Raw genomic sequence first — 16,213 nt, 5'->3', positions numbered from 1 at the left:
CGGCATTATAATACTAGCCGTTTTGTTCTCAATACCCTTCCTAATTATCCCAAGCATAGAATTGGCCTTCTTCACTGCCGCCGCACATTGGGTCGACACTTTCATCGACCTGTCCACCACCACCCCAAGATCTCTCTCCTGATCTGTCACAGACAGCTCAGAACCCATCAGCCTATATCTAAAGTTTTGATTTTTTGCCCCAATGTGCATGACTTTACACTTACTGACATTGAAGCGCATCTGCCATTTTGCTGCCCATTCTGCCAGTCTGGAGAGATCCTTCTGGAGCTCCTCACAATCACTTCTGGTCTAGGAAGTTCTGGTAATGGAATGTAAACAAACAAAAATGCTCCCTGAAAGGGAATTTTGGTTCTTTGATGGTTGTCCTTGCAAGATTTGTAATATAAAGTTCCTTCTAGTTCACAGATAGCCAACGTTTCAACTTTAGGGCTCCTGGACCTTTAACTATTTAATTGTTATTGTTGATGACAATTTAACTGCCATCTGTCATCTTACAGATGACAAGCTGCACCTGCTGAAATTCCCCCCTCTACGCAACTGCTAAAGGGCCAGGGGCCCTAAAGTTGAAAGGTTAGCCACCCGTGTTCTAGTTGCTCAGCTTTTTTTTATATGATACATTGTCAGAAAAGTCTATTATGGAAATTATGACTAGAACTGGAAACAAAATACATAATATCACAGATCAAGGTTGTTAGATTGCCCCAAATCATCCTGTTTCTCCAGTACATGTTTTATTCTCAGGCTGATGGACCCCACTCGGGGCCAAATCCTATTCAACTTTCCAGCCCTGATGTAGCCATGCCAATGTGGTGTGTGATGCATCTTGTGGTGGGAAGGTAGTTATGGAAGCCTCCTCAAAGTAACAGATCATTTGTTCTCTTACCTCCAGGCTGCACTGCAACTGCACCAGTGCTGGAAAGTTGGATAGGATTGGGCCCTCAGTTATCATTCAGTTCCACCCCTGTACGCCAGGCCCTTCACTGCTACTAGATTTTCTTTCCCATTTCTCAAGGGTTTGCAATCTTGTGACATCACCTGACCTTGTCTCTGAAACATCAGGTTTGGGGATGCCTCCAACTGGCAACTCTAATTCTACTTGGCTTTGAGATTGATTGACATCTCCAGCCACTTAATTTCTGTTTGACAGGCCCTTTAAAAGACTTTAGAAGTATCAAATATAAGAACACAAAGAAAGCCAAAGGAAGTTGCATGGATTAATCAAATATATATTCAGATGTTTTTTTCAGTCTCTATTTCAGAGTTCAGCATTCCTGATGCCAATTTGCACTAATAAACAAAGAGATAACAGCAGGTGTGTACGTGACAGAGGTAAATTTGAGTCTCAAATGAGTACTTTATTCCAGCAGAAATAACCATTAAAATGCACTGTCTCTACCCTGCAGGCTTTTACAGAACTTTCATGAAATTTTAACACATATTAACTGACTTCACTGTATCTCATAATGGGTACATTTTGAAGATATATTTAACTACAGCCCTCAGACAATAACTGCCTGTTCTAGTAAATGCACTGTGATTCACTTGTTTAGCTCTGCGAAGCATGGTTTGCTACATACTTGTGATGAGAGTCTGGAGAGCTTTAGAAATATTGGCATGTTGGCTCAAGTAGATTCACTTATGACTTACCAAGCCAAACACACTTATAGATTGTACAGTTCAGCCAAGTGCTTGAAAGCTCCCCTGTTTTTATAGTCACACGTAAAATATAAGTATGAGGTTAATTGAGCTGCTGGTGGGGTACTTTATTGAGCTAAATTTGGCTTGGAGGATCATACACCATGATCAAGGATGGCCTTGAGGTAGGTCTAAGGAAGATCACCATCAGATACCCTATAAAGTCACTGCCCATCAACCTAGAAAACATTGAACTAAATTATCCAACCTGTTTGACATTTTTAATCTAGTCCCTGACCATAAGTCCCAGAGGAATTTTATGGTGGATGAGTTTTCTCTTAAGATGCTGTTAGGGCATGCGTAAAGAATGGGTAAAATCTTGGGTACACATATGACAACCTGGGCATAAGGGGGCAATCCTATACCCACTTTCCTGGGAGTAAGCCCCATTGGGCACTTACACCTGCATAGAATTGGGCTGTAAGTTTTTTATAGGATGCCAAAAACAAAATGCAGCATAGGAATTACAGCTGCTAGAGATCTCCTTGTGGTAAGGCGACAGTTGTTTCTTTACCCTGGGTAAACCCCCAGCAGCTGCAATGGGGCTACTCAGATGTCACCAGTCATATCACTGGCACAAATCTTAGCATCCCTGGGTTGGGCAAACAGGTTTGGGAGGGTGGATAATATATGGTGGAGGAGACCTTCACCAATCCCAGCCCCTCCTGGGCTGGATCCACTCTCCTCTCCAACCCCCTGCCAACCCCCATTTCGCCCTCCCCACTGGCCAGCAGAGAGCCTACCTGTTCTGGCGGGCACAGGTTTGACTGGTGGCAGCTGGCCAGCACAGCACCAGCGCAATGATCCTTCATAATACATCTGCAACAGTGTGTGTGCCCATCCCACTGGCAGTAGCCAGTTTAGGATTGGGCTGCTAACATCTTTAAGTCTTGTACTGCAAATATAGGGACTTTAAGCGACATGAAATGCCTACCATTGATACTGATGGAGTTGCACATACCTGCACCACCTTTCTTTTTGGAATACAAAGTGAAACAGACTTTCACTGTTATTCCTAATGATATATCAAGTCATAGTATTGTGTTCTTGAGAAATATACCTATATTGGAACAGCGTAAAATAAACATAGATTTAGAACAGGAAAAGAGAGGAAACAAGAGTAATATTTACATTAGGAAGTACAGTGAATTAATTGCATATGTAAAGCCCATATCCAAGTTGTTACTTATGACAGATGGTATTTTATATTTTGATGTAAAATATATATATTCTTAATCATATATGTCAAGCAAAAGAGACCATATGTTGTTAAACACTTCCAAATCATCATTTATTATGAGGGACCATCTTCCTGCAGCCTCCTTTTACTGTGGTCTAATCTGGCGTGTCAGAGATTTGGACCACAGCAAAAAGGGGCCCCAGAAATCATTGCCCCTGGTAATGAGCAATGCTTTGGAAGTCTAAGATTTGCGAGCCCCCTTTGCACAAATGTTGATTCATTATGTATTTATGCACCCTTTTGGTAATCCCACCTTTCATAATTAGTCCCAAAGCAGCTAACAAAGTCTCAAACGCATTTGTGGGGGAGGTTGGTGCCCCTGGAGTACACATGCAATGATGCCCTGAGGAGGATGGGAATTCCACTGGAACTGTATTAACCATTGTGGAAAAGGTGAAGTCCTGAAAAATGGAAGGGATCAAATGACTGTTTGGTCAGCAATAGAAATGGATGGAGTATCTGGAATTCACCAGGGGACTGCTAATAACTGTTGCAGAAGGAAGGGATGGTTGGGCAACACAGCACATACAACAGACAGCTATGAAGGGTCAGTATAGTGGAGGGGGAGCTATGAGGCAGATAAGTAGCATCAATGTGTTGCAGCATGGTGTTTTGCCAAATTCCCTTTCCAAACTTGGTCTAGAGAACTTATGCCCACTCTTAGAGAATTAGTTCCCCTGACTCAAACCCAGCTAGCTCTAATGGAGTGCAAAACTACTACAGAACCCCAGCACCAATGGGAAGATAATCAATAGGTAACTTGCCTGTGGGACTGAAGGGTCCCTCCTCCCAGTTCACAAAGTAGCAGGTCTTCTAGGTGCAACAGGATTCCCTCAGCTCTCTGCCACTCAGTAGTCTCCAGCCATCCCCATTCCAGCAATCCTCAGTAGTCTGTTCATTCATCTATCAGTCAGTTATCAGGTCTGTTAGTCAGTCATCAGGTCCATTTGTCAGTCAGCAGATCAATTAGTCAGTCAGCCAGGCCACTAGTCCAGGGCTTCTCAAACTAGGGTGTCTGAGCCTGAGGGCCCTGGACTCTGCCCCCTTAAGGGGCGGGGGCAGGGGGAGGAAGCGACATGACCCCCAGGATCACATCGGTAAGGGAACTGCAGGGACTGGCATGCATTTACCAGTCCTTGCAGCAGCGTCCTGGGGGTGCAGGGAGCATCTGCAGAGCATTTCAGATCTGCCCTGTACGAGCATCTGCAGGGCTCCCCATGTCTTCAAAAGTGAAAGCACACAATCACACTCCATCTCCGCAAAACCAGAAGTGGAGCAAGATCGCTGCGCTTTCACTTTTGAAGACATGGGGAGCCCTGCAGACGCTTGCACAAGGCTCCCCACACCCCCAGGACACTGCTGCAGAGACTGGTAAGTGCATGCCAGTCCCTGCAGCCCCCTGAGCAATGTGATCCTGGGCAGAGCGTCGCTGCCTTCCCCTCTGCCCCCGCAAAAACTTAGTGGCTCTCAAAAAGTCCCAGAGAGTTTGAGAACCACTGCACTAGTCCATCAGTCAGTCCTCCGATCTTTCCTCCTCCTGCTACTCACACCCTCTCCTTCCTCCAGGTTCTGCTTTTATCCCTGAGTGCCCTGTTGCATTCCAGTGGCTGCAGCAGTGCAGCAGACTCACTGCAATCTATGGCCCTGGTGTTAACCCTATGATTCCCAGACCTGTCAAAGCACTGTTAACACCACACCCTATTTCCTTGAGGGATCTTTCCTGTTTCCACTATACATGGGATTCCTTCCCCTCCCTTGCTTACCTGTGTCTGGTGCATTTTCCTTGCACCAGAAAATGCAAGGGGTGGTGAAGCAGAAGTTCCCCTAGGGCAGGGGTCTCCAAAGGTTTTGGCCAAAGGGCATCAAATATCTGGCACATTGTCGAGGGCTGGAAAAAAAAATTAAATATAAAATTCAAATAAATACATTAGAGATGGAACTTAGATGAATGAATGAATAAATGAATGGGCTCAATTTTCCAGGATTTCTTCAAGCACGAACACCCATCACAGAAAAAAAGGCACACACTTAAATAGACCCCCATTCACCCACCCTACAAGCACAGCTCCAGTCAACTGGGCCAGAAGCTCTCAGGGGACCAGAGGCTGGCCACAGGCCAGATAGAGGCTTACTGCGGGTTTGGAGACCCCTGCCCTTGGGTGTTTGTGTGTAATGTCCTCCTGGGTCAGAATCCTTGCAGGAAGAATTCAGAATTCAATTTTAACAAAGTTCTTGCTGTACTTGTTGTGAGGGCAGCAAGCTGTACATGCAAGCTGTACATGCAAAGTGCTACCTTTGTATGTCAACTGCCCTTTCTCCATAGTTCCCATCACCAAAGCTCCCCTTTGTGTGCTCCAAGTGTTCCAAAGGGGCATCATTCCATGCCACCCACCCTATTTCCTGAATTCTGGTCTCCTTGGCAGAGGCTGGTGTGTGGTGATTGGCTGCCAAGTATAGCCCATATCCTATGCTGTACTATAGAAAAGTAGGAGATCTGAAGGAGTGCCAGGAGTTGAGATATTCCAGTGCTTTTTTGTTCTATATCTTTTCTTTGGGCTTTTTTCAATTCCTATACCAGCTGTGTCATCAGTGTAGCGCTTAGCTGACGTTTGGGGTGTGTCCATTTTCTGGAAGGAGTTTACATCAACAGCTTCTTGTCCTTCCCACAAATCCCTCCCACATCTCCACCCCATTTGGGGATTTGCACCAGATATTGCTGAGCTGCTGTTATGCAGGCACAGTGTGGCCCATCCATGGCAGGCTGCAACCCTATACATACTTACCTGAGAGTAAGTTCCATAAAGTTAAATGGGATTTACTTAGAGACAAGCATAGACTTGCACTGCTAGTCAGTCAAAAATGCAAAGAACGTTTCTTCTCAAATCCTTATTCTATCTTCATTTAAAAAAAAAAAATCTGCACTATGTATGCTAGTCTTGCTCAGTGGCATAGGGAGGTGTTGGGGGTGCGGGCCACACCGGGTGACACACACTGGAGGGGTGACATGCTAAAATCATGGTGGTTACAAGTAGTACTGTCATGTTATATACCATTGGATGCAGAATTTCCAGCAGAATGCAATGCAAAAAAACAGAAATTACTCCTTTCTAACAAAAGTTATGGCCAAAAAAAACCAGAGAACAAAAATGCGTGGAGCCCTATGGAAAGTGAAACCGAGCCATATTGTGCATTTACTTGTGAGTAGACAACCTTGCCTTAGTCCATCGGAAAGGGCAGGCTGAGAGGAATCCAACGACACCGGCATGGTCCTGATCCAATCAATACAGCATCCAAAAACACCTGAGAAGGAAGTCAAAAATGCAAAGAACGTTTCTTCTCAAATCCTTATTCTATCTTCATTTAAAAAAAAAAAATCTGCACTATGTATGCTAGTCTTGCTCAGTGGCATAGGGAGGTGTTGGGGGTGCGGGCCACACCGGGTGACACACACTGGAGGGGTGACATGCTAAAATCATGGTGGTTACAAGTAGTACTGTCATGTTATATACCATTGGATGCAGAATTTCCAGCAGAATGCAATGCAAAAAAACAGAAATTACTCCTTTCTAACAAAAGTTATGGCCAAAAAAAACCAGAGAACAAAAATGCGTGGAGCCCTATGGAAAGTGAAACCGAGCCATATTGTGCATTTACTTGTGAGTAGACAACCTTGCCTTAGTCCATCGGAAAGGGCAGGCTGAGAGGAATCCAACGACACCGGCATGGTCCTGATCCAATCAATACAGCATCCAAAAACACCTGAGAAGGAAGTCCCTCCCTCCAAGCAGAGGAATGTATTGAACCATATGGAAAGCAAAACTAAGCCTCATGGTCGTGTTTACTCACGAGTAAGCAAATGTGCCTTGGCTGATGGTCAGGCCAGACAAAGGGGAATGTGAAGCCACCAGAATGGTCCTGATCCGATGGAACTGGAGTTCAACAAATACTCCAGAAGGCAGCCTCCCCCCCCCCCCACTAAAAAGGATCAAAACAGAGGCTTCAGCTGATAATGTGAACTTTTTTGAGACTTGCAAAGCCAGGTGGATCCTGACAGTGATCTGGTTTAAATAGAAGTTCTTAAATTGAACTGGGCACTGGGTAGGGCTGAAAACCTTACTGATTTTGGAGGGGGGGGGTGTTATTACAGGCAGGCTACAGAGGAAATTCACTTGGTGGACCAGGGCTCGCTTCTGCTTCTTTAATTATTTGTTTTACTTTAATTATTTATACTTATTTATTTTAATTTGCCTGATGATGTTACTTCCACCATGACTTCACTTCTGGTGGCTCTTGGACAGACTGTCTCTCTAAAAAGTGGGTCCCAGTGCTAAAAGTTTGAGAACTGCTGCAATAAGGTGTTAGTAAGTTGACACCCTGGGGGTGTGTGTGTGTGTGTGTGTGTGTGTGTGTGTGTGTGTGTGTGACACCACTAGTGACCAAAATAACTAAAATCACAGTTTGGAGGAATAACACCATCATCTTATATATCAATCAATGCATAATTTCATGCAGAATGTGTTCTATCTTTGTTCTATCAAAAGGTATAGCCAAAAAATCAATGGGGGCAGAGTGATGGTACATCACTACACCCACCACCTGAGGTGTTGCCCCGCCCACTGCATGGGGAGTGATGCGCTGGCATCCTGTACCGGGTGATGTGAACCTTAGTGACGCCACTGGTCTTGCTATGGCTCTGTTGGCCAGTTTGCACATACTCCAATAATAGGCTGGAAAGGGCCATTAAGGTACATTATGAAGAAAACAGTGATACATCTACAGATTAAGCCCAGGAATCTTGAAAAGCATAATAAAAGAAGCAAGAATAGGTGCAACAATAACTCTTTGAAATGATGTGTTAAGCAAATCTCTGTTGCTCATTGTTTCTATGTTCCTTCGACTGCCATATGCAAGCACAACTTCAATTTGATTGCCACTGTATAACTTATTTACTTCTAATTAGCCTGTTTCCTGACAATTCCGTTATATTATGTGGCTGCAACCTTTCTTGTGTATCAGCAGCAGTTTTGGAAACACCCACCCGTGACATTCTCCTCTTGACCAAATTGTGCTTAGAACATTGGAGAGCACCGCTTCCTAGTCATTCTCAGTGAAGCATTAGTCGCTAACAAACAATAAATGAAAGAGTCACTGAATATAACACTGTGAAGGATTTCAACCTCGCCAATTCCAATTCAATTTTCTCCAGTTTTTGACAAACTTCGCCTTCAGTCTGATAGATTCAGGAGGCTTGATTTGAGTCATCTCTGCTGAGTTTCATTCACTTCTCACACCATATAAAATGTGATATGCATGAATATTGTCCTGGATTTCATTTCCTGTAACCAAAGGTGTGAACAGGAAAAAAAAGTCACTTGCAGATTCTGTTGGTTTGGGCCCAGACCTCTTCCTTCAACCATGTCCATTTAGCAATACCTTCAGCTATCTTTAGGAAGGCCCCATCTTTAAAGAAAGTTATGAATATTATATAATAAATAAAAGTGCCTCTGAGTACAGAACACCTTTCCTTTACCTCCATACAATCTGCAGCCTCTCCCCACACACATGAGAATATTTAGCATTTGTATAGCACTTGAAATGTGCAAAACATTTCATATTTTTATTTTGATATACTCCTTACAAAACCTTATACAGTAGGTATTATCCCCTGTTGCAGTGGGAGAGTGAATCTGAGGAGTAGCAGCTTACTAAAGGTCACCTATGGCCCAATCCTATTTGGAAGCCAGGCCAACAGGGCACAGATGCTGGTGTGATGTCATATCCTAGGCCTGTTCAGACAATGCCATGCCTCCTAGTAATCTGGCCACAGCCCTTTCCAGTAATGCTCCTGTTTCCACAGAAACGCTAACATAGCCTATCAACCATGCAGCAGCATCCTGATGTTGGTGTACCATCACCATCATAGTGATGTTGGCGTATCATCTGTGTGTTGCCCAAGGATCCAATCACTGCATCCACCCAGCCTCAATGCTGGTAGCCAAAGAAGCACCACAAAGGTGAACTGAGAAGGGGGTGGGGCAGGTGCATTGCCAATGAGCAGTCAAGGCCGGGGGGCGGGGGATGCTCCTCTACCAACCACTAGGAATTAGCTACACAGTACCAGGCACCCCCATCAACCATGAGGAGATGCTCCATGGAAACTGCACAGACACTCACACAAAGGACACACATATGCAACAGGACTCCTATTCCTACACTGGAGCTGCACCGGTGTAAGCAGTAAACACTTTCTTCAACATTTTCCTTTTCAAATTTTGTTCCATATTTGTTCCATATTCTCCAGATCACGGCTGCAGAGAGGGTAGGTGGGAAGATTTTTAACAGGTATCCTTTAGCGCCTGATCTTCCTTTGTCCTTCCTGCTCCTGGATGGAGTGTTCTGGTTGTCTTGTCTTCAGGTCACTTGGGAATAGCCCAGATTGTTCCCATTGGACTCCATAGGGTAAGTCTGCTCCAGGACACAAGTTTAAGTGGCAACCTACTTGGGCCTCATGTAATGTCAGGCCCTGGGGACTTATCCCTAGCAACTCCATCATCTCTGCGGCCCTGTTCCAGATACTATCTGCCTACTCAGATGTTTTCCCATGTTACTCTGCCTCTGACCATGGATTTGATTTGATGTTTGATAGCTGCTATGTAATGGTATTTTATATATTCCCAACTACTTTCTACATTTTTTTTTCTGACAAACAGGATACATTGCAGGGGATTCTGGAGCATGTTCTGAAGTGCATGCCAAATTCTCCTGTTGGGTCTCACCATTGTGAACTAAATGTGTGGTCTAGAACACAACCAACATTCCCTAATGTAGAGAAAGATCAACAAGGTGAAGAAGATGTCTTTTGGGGAAGCTTGTCCACTGCTACTAAACTTCTCATTGACATAGGTCTAATAGGGTTCCAAACAGAGCCTTTGAGAGGAATTTTATCAGGGGGTACAATGTTTCTTTCAGGACCCTTCCCAAAGGGGGAGGGTGGCAATGTGGTGGGCATAACAGGGACAAAACAGGGCAGGGGGGTGGTGACAGTTGAAATGGTCTTTAGAACCCAGGTCTACCAATGTGGTCTTCCCAATGTGGAGCCCAGGTGTACCAGACTATGTGGCATCAGCAGCTAGCTATAATAATACGGAAAACCAAACACACTCCTAAGTCTCTCTAAAATCTTTCAAATATAGAAAATCATTGCAGAAAAATGCCATCATCATATTTGGCTCACGCTAGAATGGAAAGTGTCCTGTGTGTGCCAAAACCTATTTCTGCAGCAGCCGTAGCCACTCAGCTGTATCCCTGGGCTCCTAGACATTCCTTAATGGTAAGCAGATCCACAAACCAAAGAGCTACTGGAGCAGGCTAGTTTCTTCCCAGATTTGACACTTTGTTAAGGAGTGTCATGTATGCATTCGTGGGTCCAGTGCTCCTGGCTTACAGCGGCAGTCACCACTGTGTCCCTGCAGTAGTGCCCCTAGCATCCCATGCGGGCAACAGGTCTGAGTAGATAGGAAAACATAAGATCTCAGGAGATTTCTGGGCCCCCTCCTTTGGCTCCTGGACCCCCTTTCTGACCCTGGGCCTGGGCCTGGGCACAAATTACCCCCTTTATCCACCTCTCATTGGCCCTGGTTCCAAAGAGGACATGCAGTGTCCCCCGCAAGATAGCTTGAAAACCATTAGTACAATAATATGTCTGTTACTGCTGGATTAAAAGGAAGAAGAAGAAGAGCTGAGCACTATCTGAAATGGTGCTACAGATGATGTCATTGGAGGAACTGGTGCTGACTCATCAGAATGCACTTCTCCCATTGGCTACAAGACCTGTCAGTCAACCCAGGGTTAAGATTGCTATAGCAAAGCAGCGCTAAAGGAAATGGTGTTATAAGAGGTACAACTGTGTACCAAGTTTAACAATATTGTATACCAAACTTAACAATATACAATACGTTTCAATAGATTTTGCAGTACTGGTGGTTGAGATGTACAGTAATGGTATTTTTCTCATTTAGCACTGAAAGATAACATGCAATGGGATTTAATATTTGACAACATCTGATGGATAAGATGCAATGGTAATTAGTATTTGACAACTGAGAGTGTGATTTCATTTCTGGAGCCAATGAGATTCAAAATTATCAAGTGAAACCCACAAGTCTAAAGTATTTGAATTTCAAATTTTGAGACAAAACTTCACATTCAAAATATGAATTTGAATTTTGAATTCTAAATTTGAATTGCAAAATAGGAACATTTGCTGAATGATGAATATTTATAAGTATACATTTTGGTAAAATGAAATATTGGAGGGTTGTGTATCATTTTTGAGCAAAAATGGAAGGAGGGGGCTTGGAAGACCTCAGAAAGGTCCAGTTATAGCCCCATTGGCTAATCATTGTGGTTTAATTATTTTAGTTGTTTTTTTTAAAATGTATATCCCATCCTTCTTATAAGATCTTACAAGAAGCAAATTAGAACACAATAAAACCATAAGATAAATAACAACCACAAACAAAGTAAAATAAACAAGTATAGAAGGATTGCAAACAGATTGCAATCCCGCAGAGGTACAAAACAATTACAGCAAGTTAGCAAAGGTCTTCTGAAATAGAAATGTCTTCAGCTGGTGCTGGAACATGGACAGCGAAAGCATTAATTGCATCTCCCACAGATGGGGATTCCATTGGGTGAGGTTCACCATCAGGAAAGCCCTCTCAGGGGTTGCTGTCAAGGGAACCTCTGAAGACAGCAGAACCCCCAGAACAGCCACTCTGAGAGATCTTCCAGGACAGACAAGTTCATGTGGTTTCTATCTGGAAATACGGCAGATGGCTCCCACAGCCTGCATTTCATAGCATAATCTGTCTGAAGTAGTGCTCAACCTCCTGGGTTTTTGCATCAAGTTAGTTCTTTGTTAAAGAAAGTGGTATTGTGAAAGAAGTCTTAACCTCCCTGTGATGCTTTCTTGCACTGTTCATAATAAACAAAATGTGCTTTGCTGCAGATCCCGCGATGCTGTGAGGATGCTGTATCCTCACAGTGTCATGTTATGCACGTCTATTCAGAAGCAAGTCCCATTGAGTTGAAAGGGGCTTACTCCCAGGTAAGTGTGGATAGGACTGCAGCCTCAGGGAAGCATTGAGATTTCTTCAGAGGTGTGAAACAGCATACAGTTCCAATGAAAGCCATGCAACTTCAATTTGTTTAGCCATGGGGGGGGGGGCATGGTCAGTCAGATAATGAGATAATAAAACATGTATATACGAGTATATACATGTATATACTGGCCTCGTACACAGGCCAGTATTTGATACCACTGTTCTTGAAGTGCTGTTGATTGACACATCTGGGAGACCTGATAATTATGGTGAGATACCCTTGTTCCTAGCCAGTCATAATCTCAGAACCTACAGTCACTGCTGGCCCAGCCGTGAGGCAAGTTGGGTTGCATCAGTGACCGACTGTGAGAGCTCTGAGGAGGGGTAGAACCAGGGTGCACTTCACCACAGCCAAAACTGTCAACTGCTGGAGTCTACTACCACCACAGCCAAAACCAGAAGTCTTGCATTTTGGAGTTTGCCCAAACTATGCAAGAAGCACAGTAAATAGCTTTTTTTTCCTAGAGCACCATGGCAAAGGTATGGATTGTGCTCCATGTTGCACCACCCTGCCTCTAAAATGCTATTTAAAGCTGCCCTTGAGTTCTTCTTCTTTACATTTTAGCTGGCACTTGGGGAGCAGGTTGTCCTCTCAACCAATATGCTGATGTAGGTGTTGCTGGGATCCATGTGTCATTCATAACATGCTTCCACTCTTGGCGATTAGTGGTGATATTTCTAACCTTGAGGATGATCATTTGATGGTTCCATAGATCTTTCTCAATGTGCTTGAGCCATGTTTTCTTAACTCCGCCTAGGATGATCCCAAGCCTGGCTGCAAAAGGAGGAGGGTTGTCACCCTGCCAAAGTGACCAGAACTAGGAAACCAGGCAAGAAACAACATGGAAAACCAAAATGCCCTAGAGTAGCATAAATAAATGCATGCTTACTCATGTATCTTACCCATTTGCATTAGAAGTTCTCCCCATCTTTGTATATAAGATGCATCTCGGATCCTCTAAAAACATTCCAAGTTTGTCCAATAGTAAGCACTAGATAACCAAGTTGCTCTTAGTAAATGAATTACTGTCCCACTTCAAATACACTCTCTTCAAATAACTTAATAAGGTACAGAGAGGGTCTTCAGGGATCTTATACCCCATCATCTGCTCAACATAATACAGGAAGTTTTGAATGGCTGCCATGTCTGATTACATTCAAAATTACTGCTTTCTTGTACATACTGCCAATGATTATGTATTAGTTGCTCTGCAGAGTCAGTCTGCACTTGATTTGTCATCATTTGAGCACTTGGCAGCACTTGACAATTTGAACCTGAGCATAGGGAATAGCTTCCCCCCCCCCCAAAAAAAAGCACTGTGTTTGAGGTTATGTGAGGCAATGTGGACATGATACTCACAAATGTCTCGTTCACACAGGCAAGTCATCTCTAGATGCCATAACTGACAAGCAATGTGTACACGAGCTCCCATAGCAATGATGTTTTAAGCAGGTAAGATTTTAGTTGCTACTTCAAGCAATTATTCCCAGCAAAACAATGGATTGACTTTACAGTTTCCTCTGCATATTCCTGTAATTAGAGATTCTTAGAAGTCTTGAAGGCTGTTTGTGAAAAATGCCGGTTGAAATTAGACATGTGCTGCTTATCTTGTCTTCACTTCAACATGGCAATGCCATCATGTGAAAGCAAGACAACACACACAGAGTCTTGTGCCATTTTAGACTCAATAAATTCAAAAGCATATATGTTTTGCCTTATTCCACAGCCCCTCCACACAGCCCCTCCACACAGACTCATAGATATACATCAATCTTTAAAGAGCAATAAGAGCTAAAGTGTATTCTGAAAAGTCAAATCCTATGATAATCTTTAGACACTGACTTTGGTTGCAGTTAGGAATGGAACTAACATTTTTTTTGCAATGGTTGCAGCATTAAAATAAGTAACAGTATGCAAATGAGTGTTAAGGAGACCATCTGTGTCATTTTAATAAAAGACCATTAATTGCATGAAAACTAATGCTTCGCACAGCAGTAAGCTTTAAGATTCTTTTTAAAAATCAGTTTATAGTGAATAACTATCTTGACTAGATCACTTAAAATACCCCCAGTTGTTTTTGCAGAGGGGTCAGTGCAGCAGACAAGAACTTTTCCCAATAATTTTTGCTTGCGGAGTGCAAAGAAAGACACTAGTGGATAAGGGAAATGAATTCAGATTCCATTGTTCCATGAAATACCTGCAGAATCTCAAGGCCATTTATGTTGTAATGCACAGGCCTCTGCAGCTGTGGACCATGCAAAAGGATTCAGAGCTTCTGGTGCAATGCTATCAGGCCAGATAAGGGAAAGATATCTAACAAACCATCATTTTGTGAGGCTAGAACAGGGAATTTCACGTTGACACCCCCTTCCCACTACAAGCCACAATCTAGATTACCTGGGGTTTCTGGTAGTTAGTCACCACACTGTCTATCTAAACTACACAGAGCTGCCTTTGAGTTCACACCTGCCTTGATTGGGTGGTCCATCTTTTTGGTTGTTTGTCAGTTTTTTGCTTGATTTATTTCTTCTGCTTATCTAAAACAGAATAAATATGACACATGTCATTTATTTATTTGTTCACATTTTTATACTGCCCTTCCTCCAAAGAGCTCAGACCGGTTTACACAGCTGCTTCTCCCCTCCTTCTTGTCCTCACAACAACCCTGTGAGGTAGGTGAGGCTGAGAGAAAGTGACTGGCCCAAGGTCACCCAGGAAGCTTTGTGGCTGAGGGGAGATTTGAACCTGGATCATCCAGGGCTAAGTCCACCTCCCAAACCACTACACCATCCTGGCTCTCATCTCAGAAGATATTTGATCTTTTTTAATTTAAAGAAAGAAGTCATTTTTCAATATCATTGAATAAAATTGTTACAAAATGGCTTTCCAGTGGTATTTAACACCCTGGAAAATCCACATATAAAATAAATATTTTGTATGCATGTATATATTAATACAGTGCATAAAACATGTCTTTGGTACAATTCATACAGGCAGTAAATAAGTCTTATATAGATTAAGGGTGCAATCCTATCCAACTTTCCAGCTCTGATGCAGCCATGCCAACAGGTTGTGCACTGTGTTCTGTGGTGGAGGGGCAGTCACAAAGCCCACCTCAAGGCATTCTCAAGGCAAGAGAATTCTTGCCATTCTCAAGGCAAGAGAATGTTTGTTCCCTTACATCAGGGCTGCATTGTAGCTGCATCAGCACTGGAAAGTTGGATAGGATTGGGCCCTGAAATAAAACGTATACTTAATAGTAGTTGGCAACCTTCAGTCTCGAAAGACTATGGTATCGCGATCTGAAAGGTGGTTCTGGAACAGTGTCTAGTGTGGCTGAAAAGGCCGATTCGGGAGTGACAATCCCTTCCACACTGGGAGCAAGTGCAGTCTGTCCCTGGCCTGTCTCCCTGGCTATGGGCCTTCCTTCTTTGCCTCTTAGCCTCAGACTGTTGGCCAAGTGTCTCTTCAAACTGGGAAAGGCCATGTTGCACAGCCTGCCTCCAAGCGGGCCGCTCAGAGGCCAGGGTTTCCCACTTGTTGAGGTCCACTCCTAAGGCCTTCAGATCCCTCTTGCAGATGTCCTTGTATTGCAGCTGTGGTCTACCTGTAGGGCGCTTTCCTTGCACGAGTTCTCCATAGAGAAGATCCTTTGGGATCCGGCCATCATCCATTCTCACAACATGACCGAGCCAACGCAGGCGTCTCTGTTTCAGTAGTGCATACATGCTAGGGATTCCAGCACGTTCCAGGACTGTGTTGTTTGGAACTTTGTCCTGCCAGGTGATGCCGAGAATACGTCGGAGGCAGCGCATGTGGAAAGCATTCAGTTTCCTCTCCTGTTGTGAGTGAAGAGTCCATGACTCACTGCAGTACAGAAGTGTACTCAGGACGCAAGCTCTGTAAACCTGGATCTTGGTATGTTCCGTCAGCTTCTTGTTGGACCAGACTCTCTTTGTGAGTCTGGAAAACGTGGTAGCTGCTTTACTGATGCATTTGTTTAGCTCGGTATCGAGAGAAAGAGTGTCGGAGATCGTTGAGCCAAGGTACACAAAGTCATGGACAACCTCCAGTTCATGTGCAGAGATTGTA

Source organism: Tiliqua scincoides, chromosome 1 (genome assembly GCF_035046505.1).
Source record: "Tiliqua scincoides isolate rTilSci1 chromosome 1, rTilSci1.hap2, whole genome shotgun sequence".
Taxonomy (NCBI): Eukaryota; Metazoa; Chordata; class Lepidosauria; order Squamata; family Scincidae; genus Tiliqua; species Tiliqua scincoides.
This window is presented reverse-complemented; position numbering follows the sequence as displayed.